This window comes from Triturus cristatus, chromosome 8 (assembly GCF_964204655.1).
Source record: "Triturus cristatus chromosome 8, aTriCri1.1, whole genome shotgun sequence".
Lineage (NCBI taxonomy): Eukaryota > Metazoa > Chordata > Amphibia > Caudata > Salamandridae > Triturus > Triturus cristatus.
Window position 1 is genome coordinate 1,024,108,763 of NC_140591.1, and position 14,712 is coordinate 1,024,123,474.

Below are 14,712 nucleotides of genomic sequence, written 5' to 3' on the forward strand. Positions count from 1 at the left end.
GGAAACAAAAGACCTCTTTCATATGGGAGTATTTTTCTTTTCCAGAGGGCCAGCAAAAGGTAAATGCACCCTTAGTGACTTGTAAGCTGTGTGGCCGTGTACTTTCAAGAGGGAATCCCGACAGGAAGTATTCCTTCGGGAATCACACCATGATGAGACACCTTAAGGATGTACACAGAAGGACACATGCTCGACTTACTGAAGGTAACCCTTCAGTAAATCAACCAAGCACATCCACAGCAGCTCAGCCTGGACCATCATCTGCAGTGCCGAGTCCTTCTTCTGCAGGTCAGGTGAGCCCTTCATCTGTGGGGGGAGCATCTCCTTTTTCTTCTCCTCAGGAAATTAACCCTCGGTTTCTGAGGGTTGAAATACGGTGCGCCACTTGTCATGATCTAATTTGTTATAGGGAGACCAGTATTTCCCTAGTGAACAATAAAATAGATCAGCACACTTGTCGTACCGTCTAATATTCCCATTCTTTCTTTCCTCTGTCCCTGCATGAACACAACAGCTCTTTTAAGAGCCAACCTTACCTTTCATCTATTTTTTATATATGTTTTTAAAACTTTTTTTTTACCGTACGCGTACGGTACGCGTAATTATTATTTTTTTTTTAAAAAACACTAAAAATCAATTATCACATTACAAGGTCCTTGAGAGACTACAATGAAAAACTGAAAATGTGATTGTGGAGAAGTGGAAAAAAGGGACCATGATATTTTTGACTTACCATACCCACTCAAAAAAATATTTATTCATTTAAAATTGCTTTAAAAATGGTTCTAGTTTTCGAAAATTATCTATCTCAATCTGAAAAAAAAGAAAAAAGTATTAATATTTAATAAAACATTTTATAATACAGTACACATATTTACATATTTTTCAAAAAAAAATTTGCCTTTTTTTTGCTGTTTTCAGAATATATTGCATTTCACTATAAATTGAGAAAGCAATTGCATTCATCATTTAACAGCGGGCAAAAAAAAAATAACAATCTCAAAGATTGTATAAAAAAAGCCCAGAATCTCTTTTAACTTAAACATAACATTATAGAAATGCATAATATTCTAAAAAAATATCAACTAATAACAATACTTATTTCTTTAAAATACCGTCTGATATTTTTGTTTCAGAAGTATAATCTCAAAAATATATCTCAAATAACTCCACAATACATCTGGTTCCATTTCCTTTAGGCCAAATAGTAATTTTAAAATTCTTTTTTGATTAAATTTCCAATGTTAATCCAATAAAAAACTAAAGTTTAAATTGTACAGATCTCACCGATTCTCTGTAACATTTTGGTTTCCGAAAGATTTATTAATAATTAAATAAGTCCACAATAGAATTGTTTACCTTTCCGCATGGCCAAATAGTAATTTTAAAAATCTTTTTTGAATAAATTTCCAATGGCAATCCAATAACATTCCAAAATTTGAATTGTGCAGATGTTACCGATTTTGTCTAAATTTTTGTTTTTCCAAAGTTTCATTAAAAATTAAAAAAGTCCACATTACAATTGGTTACCTTTCCATTAGGCCAAATGGTAATTTGTAAAATCATTTTTTGTGAAAATTCCACTGGTAATCCAATAAAATTGTAAAATTGTTTTGTCCAGATATTGCCAAATCTCTCTAAAATTTAGGTTTCAGGAAGATTAGATAGGAATTTGCTAAATCAAAAGGCAAACGTTGCTTAAAAATCAATTGGGAATCATTACACAGTGTCCAGCCTTTTTCACATTTAAGATAAACTGTGTAATGTCCAGAAGTTACAGTAGGTCCATCATGGAAAATTATTGCAACTGTTACAAAAGTTTTTCCTGAAATTGATAATTGCTGTCCTGTAAACTTCTTTATTAAAGTATCTAATTTTGAACCATCAGCTTTACAGCGTTGCATCATTAAAATTACATACTGTCCGTATTCCTTTAAAATTAACGTTGAAAACATGTCAGATTGACACTCACTGCATTCCATGCTATGATTAGCATCTTTAACTAATTTAGCAAAAGTGACTGTTTTACTTTCTGGCAATGTTAAATAAATAAACCTTTCAGAATCAACATTAGAGCCACATATATTATAACAGTTTTCACAACTATGTTCCCATTTATAAGAGAGACCAAATACATTTTTAATGGGAACCCCTTCTTCTTCCAGTACCTGAAGAAAAAACATCAAGAATTCCTGTGCGTCTTGCTGTACATTTTGAGAAAACTGTGTTCGTCCTGAACATAAATCTAAAAGTTTTCTAATTTCAGTTGCACTTTCTATTTGAGTTTTATCATTACTCAGCTTTTGAAAAAGGAGACTCAACTCAGAACAGAATCTTTTTCCCTGATTTACTATTATCTGCTCTTGCACACTTTCCAGATAAAATGCAACATTCAGCACTACATTAGCGTAGCAGTTGACACCAGAGCTATTTTCAAAATGACATCCTACAACCTGTTCTTCATTTTCCTTTTTCTTTTTGCTTGCAATTACATCACTCCTCTTTTTTTTCCTCCTCTCTACATCTTCATTACAGATATTCTCATTTCTCCTTTTACGAGAAACTACACGTTTCTCCAACACAGGATACTGACCTAAATGAGGAGCATAGCTTCTTCTTAATCTATTATACTCCTTTACACAATTTGCATCAGCACTAACTTTTGAGTCATCAAAGTCTATCATGAATAAACCTGATAATGTTTTCACTCGTGACAAAGCAACATATGCCATACCTTCTTTGAACACAGTTGAACCAATGTTCACAAATGCACAATCTACAGTCAATCCTTGAGACTTGTGAATAGTTACAGCATATGCTAGAGAAAACGGAAACTGCTTCCTACGTACATATAAATCTTTCACAAGCATGAAACGAACTGAACAACGACAAATGTCTTTAACTTCTTCTATCTGATCAAATTTTATTTTTAATCATTCAATTCCATCTTTTTTCTGATAATTAATAAAACCCACAACTCTTCCCATAGCTCCATTAACTAAACCTTTTTCAACATCCAAATTTCTCCTTAAAAATACTCTACAGTTCATGCAAACATATAGATTTTTTTCTAATCCAGCTGTTTTGGAAATGTTCTTCTCTAGTGAATCCAATTTATTTTCCAGTGTGCCTGTTAATGTGACAGTAATTCTTCCATCCTCAATTTTGTCCACTGCTTCCAATTTCCTGATATCTTCCTTTTCCAATTTCAAAAGCTCCTCATTGAATATTGAGCATTCACGTAGAGTTGGCATTAAGCAGATGACACTTTTCTTTTCTGCAATGTTCTTGTATATCTTCTCTGCAACTATTTCTTCCTTTGGAAATAAATTATGTAGCAGCCGACTCTGTAATGCTTTTTTGCCAGCTTCAGTGAGTAGTCCAATTCTGATATCTTTCAGAATACTTCCATATTCTTCATCGTTTGCTTGCCTCATATTAGTAGTTAGTTCCTTGTACTCAAAGAAGGACCAAATATTTGCATTACCGATGCTTCACAATGACTTCTTTGTGTCTTCATGTGTCACAGTATTAAACACTGGTTGTCCTTTAACTGGAGTAAGTTGCAAAAGATCTCCAAAAACTATGACATGTTTTCCTCCAAATAACACGTCATAGTCTGTCTTCAGAATTTGCTGCATTCTTAAATGCACAAAGGCAAGCATTAAGTTTGATACCATGCTCACCTCATCAATAATGAGAACTTGCATCTTCTTCAATACTCTTGAAACTTCCAAGCATGCTTCTCCAGTTAGCTTGTTGTATTGTATTTTGTTCTCATGCTCCACTGGTAACATTAGCAAACGATGTAAAGTGATTCCTTTTATGTTATATGCTGCTAACCCAGTTGGAGCAGTAACCACACAAGACAAAGCAGAATCCGTTTTTTGCTGTAGGTAGCTTCTGATGACTTTTATAAGGAAACTTTTTCCAGTTCCAGCTTGTCCGCTTACATACATCCTGATTGGATGAAATGATGTGCATGAGCACTCTTTTTTTTCATGTAGAAATCCGTGATCAATTTTGTTTCTGATCTCTTCATAAATTTGTTGCTGCTCTTCGTTCAGTTGTCTTTCCAAATTTTGTAAGTCTATAAATTCTTCTTGAGCTTGATTCATAGCTGTTTCCACTTCATTCATGGCTATTGATGCTTCATTTTCAACGATTGGTTGTCCTAGGGGATCTTGACTGAGTGTTCCTGAACTTTGGCTGTCCTGAGAACTGTCTCTAGCTATTTCTGCTGCAATTGTAGTTTCCTGTTCAATTTCTTCATTTAACATTTGCAGATAAGTTGAGAATGTACTGCATTGTATGCTGTCTTTGCAAGCATTAAAAGAATCTTCATAGCTTTGAAATTCTCCCAGTAGTTCATCCTCTGTACGCCATGGTTTAAACAGCTGTAAAAGAGCCAAGTAGTAAAATTCCTTTTTGTCAGTAGTGTCGCAACTCAGCTTCCTGTGATTTATCAAACTTCCTTTTGTTTGCTTCACCAAACATCCTTCCTCACCAATGACTTTATATTTTCCATTGTTGATGTCTTCTGCGGCTTTCCGTGAATAAATGTAGTTCTGCAGCACTTCATACAGACACATGTTCTCCAGATGATGACTTCTCTTTGGGTAATATGTGTCCAACATGTTTGATTTCAAAATATCTGTACTTTCTGGGTCATTCTCGGCCAAATATTCAATTTCTCCAACAGATTTCAGTACCCGATTTCTCATTGCTGCAAGGCCTAAACTTGCCCAAATTATTCTTCTTGATTTCGAGTAGAGACTTGCAGAAGATAACCTATCTGAACATTCGTAGGATCCAATTTCTCGATGCGATAACATCTTCAAACTGAAACTGTACAGCTTCTTACTGACAGTCTTCTCGTGAGAAATCTCTTCCCACATTTCCTTCAATTCTGTTTTTTCTGATTTCGTAATGTAAGACGTTACATATCGAGCAACAGCAATGGAATTGTCAGCTACATACTGTACATCCATGTTAGCATTCCACATGGATAAAATGACTGGGTTGTAGTCATTTATATTTTTTGATTCTTCTTTTCTTTTAAGGTTGTAGGTATTCTTAGGTGATTTTCTTGTGATAGTATGTCTCACAGATGACATAAAACTGTTTACTCTTCCAGTTGAAAGAACAGGTCTAGGAAATCCAAATCGACATTTAGTGTAGTATTTATCTTTGCTCTTGTATTTCCGTCGACAGTATTTTCAACACCGATGACTTTGGAAACGTAAAACTTGCTCCTTTAACTTTTTATCTTCTGTGATTTTTGGTATAGCACATGTTGCATATTCTTCAATGTAAGATAACACTGCTTCATCAGCATCTGTTCCAAACTTTGGGGCATCCTTGATCCACAACAGCATATGAATATGAGGAGCACCTCTTGCCTGGTACTCTTTTCTCCAAAAGAAATCCACTACTTCTCCTAGAGGTGGATTTTTTTTATTGCAGATGAACGACATCATAGCCTCAAATCTATGATTGAAATATCTGCAAACATTAACCGGATCCAATGAGCACAGTTCTCCTGCTGTCTGGTATTCGATGTTTTTAATGTTTGAATTTGCCTCTCGTAGAAAATCCAGTAAATCATCCCAAGCGTACTCAGCACAGCTTAGAGTAACGAACCATGTTGGTGTTCCTAAATTCCGTAACATGCATTTTAATTCACCATGACGTCGGTACCAATATTCATTTGTCCCACGCTGACAAGCCATCAGATTGATCAGTTGTGTTTCCAAATGATCATCTCGGTGCTGCACTTTCTCCATAAAATCCTTAGCAGACACATTTTGTAAATGTACTCCACTTTTTAAAATGTGATTTACTGCATAAGACAGTGCAGACAAGTCGCTTTCAAATAAAAGATGGAACAAGTAAGGAATACTTTGTCAAAATCTGGGATTTTCGGCATATAGTCTTGTAGTCCGATACTCAGAAGCTGGAATCTGTTCCGGACGTTCATCGTATCGTCCTCCTTTTCCTGTAGGAAACAGCTGGGGAAAACATCGAGCTTCCAAGCTCTCCTCCCATACACTCACGGGAGTTCCTTTTGCTTTCTTCATCTGAAACAGATCAATATTGTCTCCCATAACTTCTTTTGAATGAAGAGGATGTATGCTAAAATGTTCATAAATTTCTTCTTCCTTTGACTTGTCCACTTTTTCAATTTGTCCAGTTGGTGTTTCTGTGTCTTCTTGTAAATCTTCTTCTTCTTCTTCTTCTATATAAATTGATTCATACCATTTGTTATTCCTTTTCAAATACAAATTTGCTCTTTGTACTTTCCGTACATCTACCAGCTCCTGCCAAATCTTCTTATTCTTTGTAGGTACACCATTAACCAGAATAATTAATGGTTCAGTTTCCAAAGTATCCGCATCAATAGTTTCCATATTTTTTTTCAAATCCAAGGGCAAATACACCACTCTACCTTTTAAACCTCTCAGTAAATCTGAAGGAGGTAATTTACCAGTTTTGGGCTCCATACGTACTATGGTCTGGAACGGATGAACACATTGAATGAGTATAGACTCATATGTATTTAATTCAGAAAGTTCAGCAGGAATTGCATCCAATTCTAAATTATTATGTACAGCTCTGGTCGGCATTCTATTTTCTTCTAACTTATTATAACAGTATTTACAAATACGCTGAACTTCACCCAATTCAAAACAATTTTCAAGAAATATATATGTGGCAAAATCCTTCCACTTATAATTATCTTCATTTTCACTTTTTCTATAGAGATCAACATACCTGGTTTGTTTTCTATAATGAGTTCTGCGGCAACAAATACAAGTAATATTTGGTCTTTCATTAGAGATTATTGCAAATTTTGTTATGTGATCATTAAATGTCTTACTTACAGAGGGTTCTACATTCTCTTCCACTTCTTCCTCATTTACTGTGTGCTTTTCTGCACTGTTTTGTTCAGGACCAAAGTAACAAAACTGAATTTCATCAACAACCTTCTCTACATCTGATACCGATCCACGGAACAGAGCCCTATTCAATTCATCTAACTTTATTGCTGGACTTTTAGCAAAATACAACCGTCTCACAAACTTTCTCATTTCAGTATGATGAACAGCCAGCATCCTAAAATGATGGAAAACACTATTACACACTTTTCTAGATAGACAAGCCAGAGAATGACCCTGCAAACCAGTATTCTCTCTCACTCTGCATGGATCCAGACTTTGAAGCACCTTAATCTTCTGTTTTACACTTTTTTTAGTATATTCTCTTAGAAACTCACGAAATTTATCAATAGATTCCTGACGCACAGTGCAAATACTACTACAATTCCAAGTGTACACTGGGGCTTTAGGACGTCTCCCCATAGCCTCATCCGCCATCACTTGTACCTCATCTCTTGGAACCATTATCTCCTTCTCCATTATGCAACCATTTTTCACTTCGTAAGCACGACCTCTGGTGTCAACTGCATGCAGCAAACTATTACTTTGAAAATAGCTCTCTTCATTAAAAAAAGGTTCACTACTTGAACTATGCATCCATTTTCCTAAAAACACTTTACAAAAGTTTGTTCTGTTCACTACTCTTTTCCTTTTGCTTTGTGATTTCAGTACATTAACCATTTTATCTAATGTACGCATCCTATTCAAAATTAAAATGAATAGTTTCCTTTTTAATTCTAATGCCTTTGCTGCAATGGCTTCAATTTCTTTTTTTCTCTTATAAAACTTAGCCTTTTGCTTATATTTCTTCACATCCTTTATCAAATTGGACATAACTCTTCTCTGAAACATTTTTCTACGTATCTCTTTAAACGCTGTTTTTCTGTTTAAGTTTATCTTTTTAGTTGCAGAAGGTATATTTGCATTAACTAAATGCTCAATTTTTTCCTCTCCTTTTCTATTGAAAACATTTTTTCCAGTACAGACATTTTGTACATTTTTCCTTTTTTTGAATATGTTCTTTAAAAAATCTTTTGTTTGCTTACCAGAAGATTTTTTCTTTTTCCCAACATGAGCATCTCCAACTAACTTAGGTCCTCCAGTTGTCTTCAAATATAGGTTTTTTTTGTGGTCTTTCTTTACTCTGGATTTTGTAGGCATCTTAAATTTTGTTCACTGCTCTTCAGCAATACCTGAAAAAAACTAAAAAAAAATTCCTTTATTTTATTTAAATATATTACTACATTTTTTATGTTCTTTAGAAATCTTAAAATACTATAAACCCCTTTCCTATAAATGAAAATCACAATAACACCTTCACAAATTAAATTTCTAAAAATAATTCCTGTGTGCACACAAAGTCATGCTTTGAAATTAGGCAGAAAACTGCTTTTTCAGACCAGCACCATGTGTAACCTGGTTGACTGCCTACACTCCAGCAAGGGCAACCAGCCTTAGTGATGCTGAATGTATTTGCATTACTGACTGAAACCTCAAACCCCACTCGCTTGTGAATACTGTGCATGATTCCACAGGGTAAGCAGCTGGGTGTGTGCTAAGAGTCTGCTTCTGCACCAAAAAATGGCTCCCCCTTTCCATCTAATGCAACTGTGAAATCACCAGAGCAATACGCAATAAATCTCTGCCTGTAATTCCTATATGCACACAGAGTCATGTTTTCACATTAGTCACAAAACGAAATTTCTTTGCCAATTTGAAAGCACACTTACTACTCTTTTTTTTGGCAAGTGATAAACACTTTTACAGACTGACACATTATGAATCCACTTTTCAGATTCTTAAAAAAGCACATGTCCAAACTGCTTTTTCAGACCAGCACCATGTGTAACCTGGTTGACTGCCTACACTCCAGCAAGGGCAACCAGCCTTAGTGATGCTGAATGTATTTGCATTACTGACTGAAACCTCAAACCCCACTCGCTTGTGAATACTGTGCATGATTCCACAGGGTAAGCAGCTAGCTGGGTGTGTGCTAAGAGTCTGCTTCTGCACCAAAAAATGGCTCCCCCTTTCCATCTAATGCAACTGTGAAATCACCAGAGCAATACACAATAAATCTCTGCCTGTAATTCCTATATGCACACAGAGTCATGTTTTCACATTAGTCTCAAAACGAAATTTCTTTGCCAATTTGAAAGCACACTTACTACTCTTTTTTTTGGCAAGTGATAAACACTTTTACAGACTGACACATTATGAATCCACTTTTCAGATTCTTAAAAAAGCACATGTCCAAACTGCTTTTTCAGACCAGCACCATGTGTAACCTGGTTGACTGCCTACACTCCAGCAAGGGCAACCAGCCTTAGTGATGCTGAATGTATTTGCATTACTGACTGAAACCTCAAACCCCACTCGCTTGTGAATACTGTGCATGATTCCACAGGATAAGCAGCTGGGTGTGTGCTAAGAGTCTGCTTCTGCACCAAAAAATGGCTCCCCCTTTCCATCTAATGCAACTGTGAAATCACCAGAGCAATACGCAATAAATCTCTGCCTGTAATTCCTATATGCACACAGAGTCATGTTTTCACATTAGTCACAAAACGAAATTTCTTTGCCAATTTGAAAGCACACTTACTACTCTTTTTTTTGGCAAGTGATAAACACTTTTACAGACTGACACATTATGAATCCACTTTTCAGATTCTTAAAAAAGCACATGTCCAAACTGCTTTTTCAGACCAGCACCATGTGTAACCTGGTTGACTGCCTACACTCCAGCAAGGGCAACCAGCCTTAGTGATGCTGAATGTATTTGCATTACTGACTGAAACCTCAAACCCCACTCGCTTGTGAATACTGTGCATGATTCCACAGGGTAAGCAGCTAGCTGGGTGTGTGCTAAGAGTCTGCTTCTGCACCAAAAAATGGCTCCCCCTTTCCATCTAATGCAACTGTGAAATCACCAGAGCAATACACAATAAATCTCTGCCTGTAATTCCTATATGCACACAGAGTCATGTTTTCACATTAGTCTCAAAACGAAATTTCTTTGCCAATTTGAAAGCACACTTACTACTCTTTTTTTTGGCAAGTGATAAACACTTTTACAGACTGACACATTATGAATCCACTTTTCAGATTCTTAAAAAAGCACATGTCCAAACTGCTTTTTCAGACCAGCACCATGTGTAACCTGGTTGACTGCCTACACTCCAGCAAGGGCAACCAGCCTTAGTGATGCTGAATGTATTTGCATTACTGACTGAAACCTCAAACCCCACTCGCTTGTGAATACTGTGCATGATTCCACAGGATAAGCAGCTGGGTGTGTGCTAAGAGTCTGCTTCTGCACCAAAAAATGGCTCCCCCTTTCCATCTAATGCAACTGTGAAATCACCAGAGCAATACGCAATAAATCTCTGCCTGTAATTCCTATATGCACACAGAGTCATGTTTTCACATTAGTCACAAAACGAAATTTCTTTGCCAATTTGAAAGCACACTTACTACTCTTTTTTTTGGCAAGTGATAAACACTTTTACAGACTGACACATTATGAATCCACTTTTCAGATTCTTAAAAAAGCACATGTCCAAACTGCTTTTTCAGACCAGCACCATGTGTAACCTGGTTGACTGCCTACACTCCAGCAAGGGCAACCAGCCTTAGTGATGCTGAATGTATTTGCATTACTGACTGAAACCTCAAACCCCACTCGCTTGTGAATACTGTGCATGATTCCACAGGGTAAGCAGCTGGGTGTGTGCTAAGAGTCTGCTTCTGCACCCAAAAATGGCTCCCCCTTTCCATCTAATGCAACTGTGAAATCACCAGAGCAATACGCAATAAATCTCTGCCTGTAATTCCTATATGCACACAGAGTCATGTTTTCACATTAGTCACAAAACGAAATTTCTTTGCTAATTTGAAAGCACACTTACTACTCTTTTTTTTGGCAAGTGATAAACACTTTTACAGACTGACACATTATGAATCCACTTTTCAGATTCTTAAAAAAGCACATGTCCAAACTGCTTTTTCAGACAGGCACCATGTGTAACCTGTTTGACTGCCTACACTCCAGCAAGGGCAACCAGCCTTAGTGATGCTGAATGTATTTGCATTACTGACTGAAACCTCAAACCCCACTCGCTTGTGAATACTGTGCATGATTCCACAGGGTAAGCAGCTGGGTGTGTGCTAAGAGTCTGCTTCTGCACCAAAAAATGGCTCCCCCTTTCCATCTAATGCAACTGTGAAATCACCAGAGCAATACGCAATAAATCTCTGCCTGTAATTCCTATATGCACACAGAGTCATGTTTTCACATTAGCCACAAAACGAAATTTCTTTGCCAATTTGAAAGCACACTTACTACTCTTTTTTTTGGCAAGTGATAAACACTTTTACAGACTGACACATTATGAATCCACTTTTCAGATTCTTAAAAAAGCACATGTCCAAACTGCTTTTTCAGACCAGCACCATGTGTAACCTGGTTGACTGCCTACACTCCAGCAAGGGCAACCAGCCTTAGTGATGCTGAATGTATTTGCATTACTGACTGAAACCTCAAACCCCACTCGCTTGTGAATACTGTGCATGATTCCACAGGGTAAGCAGCTGGGTGTGTGCTAAGAGTCTGCTTCTGCACCAAAAAATGGCTCCCCCTTTCCATCTAATGCAACTGTGAAATCACCAGAGCAATACACAATAAATCTCTGCCTGTAATTCCTATATGCACACAGAGTCATGTTTTCACATTAGTCACAAAACGAAATTTCTTTGCCAATTTGAAAGCACACTTACTACTCTTTTTTTTGGCAAGTGATAAACACTTTTACAGACTGACACATTATGAATCCACTTTTCAGATTCTTAAAAAAGCACATGTCCAAACTGATTTTTCAGACCAGCACCATGTGTAACCTGGTTGTCTGCCTACACTCCAGCAAGGGCAACCAGCCTTAGTGATGCTGAATGTATTTGCATTACTGACTGAAACCTCAAACCCCACTCGCTTGTGAATACTGTGCATGATTCCACAGGGTAAGCAGCTGGGTGTGTGCTAAGAGTCTGCTTCTGCACCAAAAAATGGCTCCCCCTTTCCATCTAATGCAACTGTGAAATCACCAGAGCAATACGCAATAAATCTCTGCCTGTAATTCCTATATGCACACAGAGTCATGTTTTCACATTAGTCACAAAACGAAATTTCTTTGCCAATTTGAAAGCACACTTACTACTCTTTTTTTTGGCAAGTGATAAACACTTTTACAGACTGACACATTATGAATCCACTTTTCAGATTCTTAAAAAAGCACATGTCCAAACTGCTTTTTCAGACCAGCACCATGTGTAACCTGGTTGACTGCCTACACTCCAGCAAGGGCAACCAGCCTTAGTGATGCTGAATGTATTTGCATTACTGACTGAAACCTCAAACCCTTAAAGTATTCTTTATTTTTACCAGTACACCTTAATTGATGGTGAAAACACAGTCCATATTATTTTACATGTTCTTCACATTTAAATTTCTCCCAAAACAGAAAATAATAAACACAACTTCAACAAAAGGAATCCCATTTCTATTATTCATTTCTTAATTTACCATATACATCCCCTCTCAAACTCTAAACTCACCTTTAAAATTAGTTAGTTGTGAAAGAAATGTGGCACTCAAACAGCAGATTATCAGAGCCAGGATCTCTGTTCTTTACACCTCTCTCCTCTCAGCAGAACCAGATAATGGCAAACTTTCCCTCTCTTTTTCCACACATATACATGTTAGTTTCAAATCTCAGTGCTTCCCCCTTTTTTTCAAATGTAATCACACATTTCTATTGGTTGAAAACCAACCCTTTTCCAAAAGTACCCTTCCCCCAACTTGACTTCTGCCTAGTACCCTTCCCCCAACTTGACTTCTGCCTGCTACCATAGCAACAGCTCATGGAACACTGCTGTGTGGAGTTAGGTCAGAAGTTCACTAAACAATGTTTCAATTCCACAGAGCAAGAGTGCTTGACTTTTCAAACCTAACAGCAAATCCATAGTACTGTTCTTTGGTAATACATTTTTCTGTACCAATACAAAACATGCTTCTAATAATTTACACATACAGCCTAGTTTTTATTCTAGAATGGTATGAAACAGCCAATCAGTTCTTTTTTTTATGAAAAAAATATGTATGCCTCCGTTTCCAAACTGTCTTTCTTTTCATATTGCCATTCTACTGAAAGACACCTCCTGAGTGCATCCAGTTCTCCTTTGAAGATGTTCACAGTGTGGATTGTAGGGCACAGCTATGTCTTCTGGAGTGAAAAGTATGCAGAGAAAACAGATATGGTGAGAGACCTTGCTTTGCCAAATGTAGACATTAAATGGATTGGTCAGAGAGGGTTAAAGTGGCACCAATTGATGCCATTGGTGAAATCCTTCATGCACATCCAACACCCTGACCTCATAATAGTGCACTGTGGTGGCAATGACCTAGGCACTTTGACTGGGGTAGGTCTGGAAATGCTTATGAAGGACACCTTTGCACAACTGTTTTCACTTTTCCCTAAAACTGCCTTTGTGTTTTCTAACATATGCCAAAGGCAAAAATGGAACTGGTCCAATCATTTCTGTCCGCAGATTGACAAAGCAAGAAAGCACGTCAACAAATCTGTTTCTGCTTTCCTCCGTGACTATGGTATGGGTTCCATTTACCACAACAACTTGCGTTACGACATGCAAGACATTTATAGAGGAGATGGTGTGCACTTCAATGATGAAGGGAACAGACTCTTCCTCTTGAACCTTAGACTCTGCTTCGGTACTTACTTGTAGGTACCACTAAAAAATCATTTCATAAACACAACGGCTCTTTTTAGAGCCCCCTAATATCTAAACACTTAAATCTGAATTTCAATTCTTTTTTTATTTTTTTTTTCTACCGTACGCTTACGGTAAGCTTACCGTACGCGTACCCCGCGATTTTTTTTAAAATCAATAAATGTTGTCTTTGTACTTTTCTGTCCTTCTTTGACCCCCTTACAAATGTTAGGGGGTCTGTAACTCTCCTCCTTGCCCCCTTTTCAAGATATCACTCTTTTTTTTTCTGTGTGAAACACACAAAATGGCGGCCGCCGCTTCCTGGTTTCGACCGATTCGAATGTTTACTAAGATCTAAGAGCCAATCAGAATCGCGCTCGCGCACGCCACCGTACGCGTACGGTAAGCGTACCGTAAGCGCACCGTAAGCTGGCTCAGATATATATATTGATTTAAAGGATATTTTCTCAGAATCTACTGAACAGATTTACACCAAACCTACAAAAGGCACTTCCTTGAACTGAGGACTACCTCTCTGCCAAATTTCAAGTAATTCTGTTCAGCCGTTCCGGCTGTAGCTGTGTCTAAAGGTCCTATGGAAAAATGCATGGGAAAAACGCGTTTTGGGACCCCCCTTTTATCTCAGCCCCCGCTTGACAAATCCCCCCGAGACTTTCAGGGTAGGAGCGGAGCGTAGCGCCCCACCTATTTTGAAAAATTCACGAGGATTCGTCAGCCGGCGCAAAAGTTATTCCAAATAGAATGTTGCGGATTTCCTATGGAAACGTGGTCCTAACTATAACTACCTACTGGCGACCGCCAGTAGGTAATATATATATATATATATATATATATATATATATATATATATATATATATATATATATATATATATATATATATATATATATATATATATAATGGAACATTTAATCTTCCAAAGTACCTTCAAGTTTCCCATTTTACTTCATCATTGTTAGAAATCCTGACT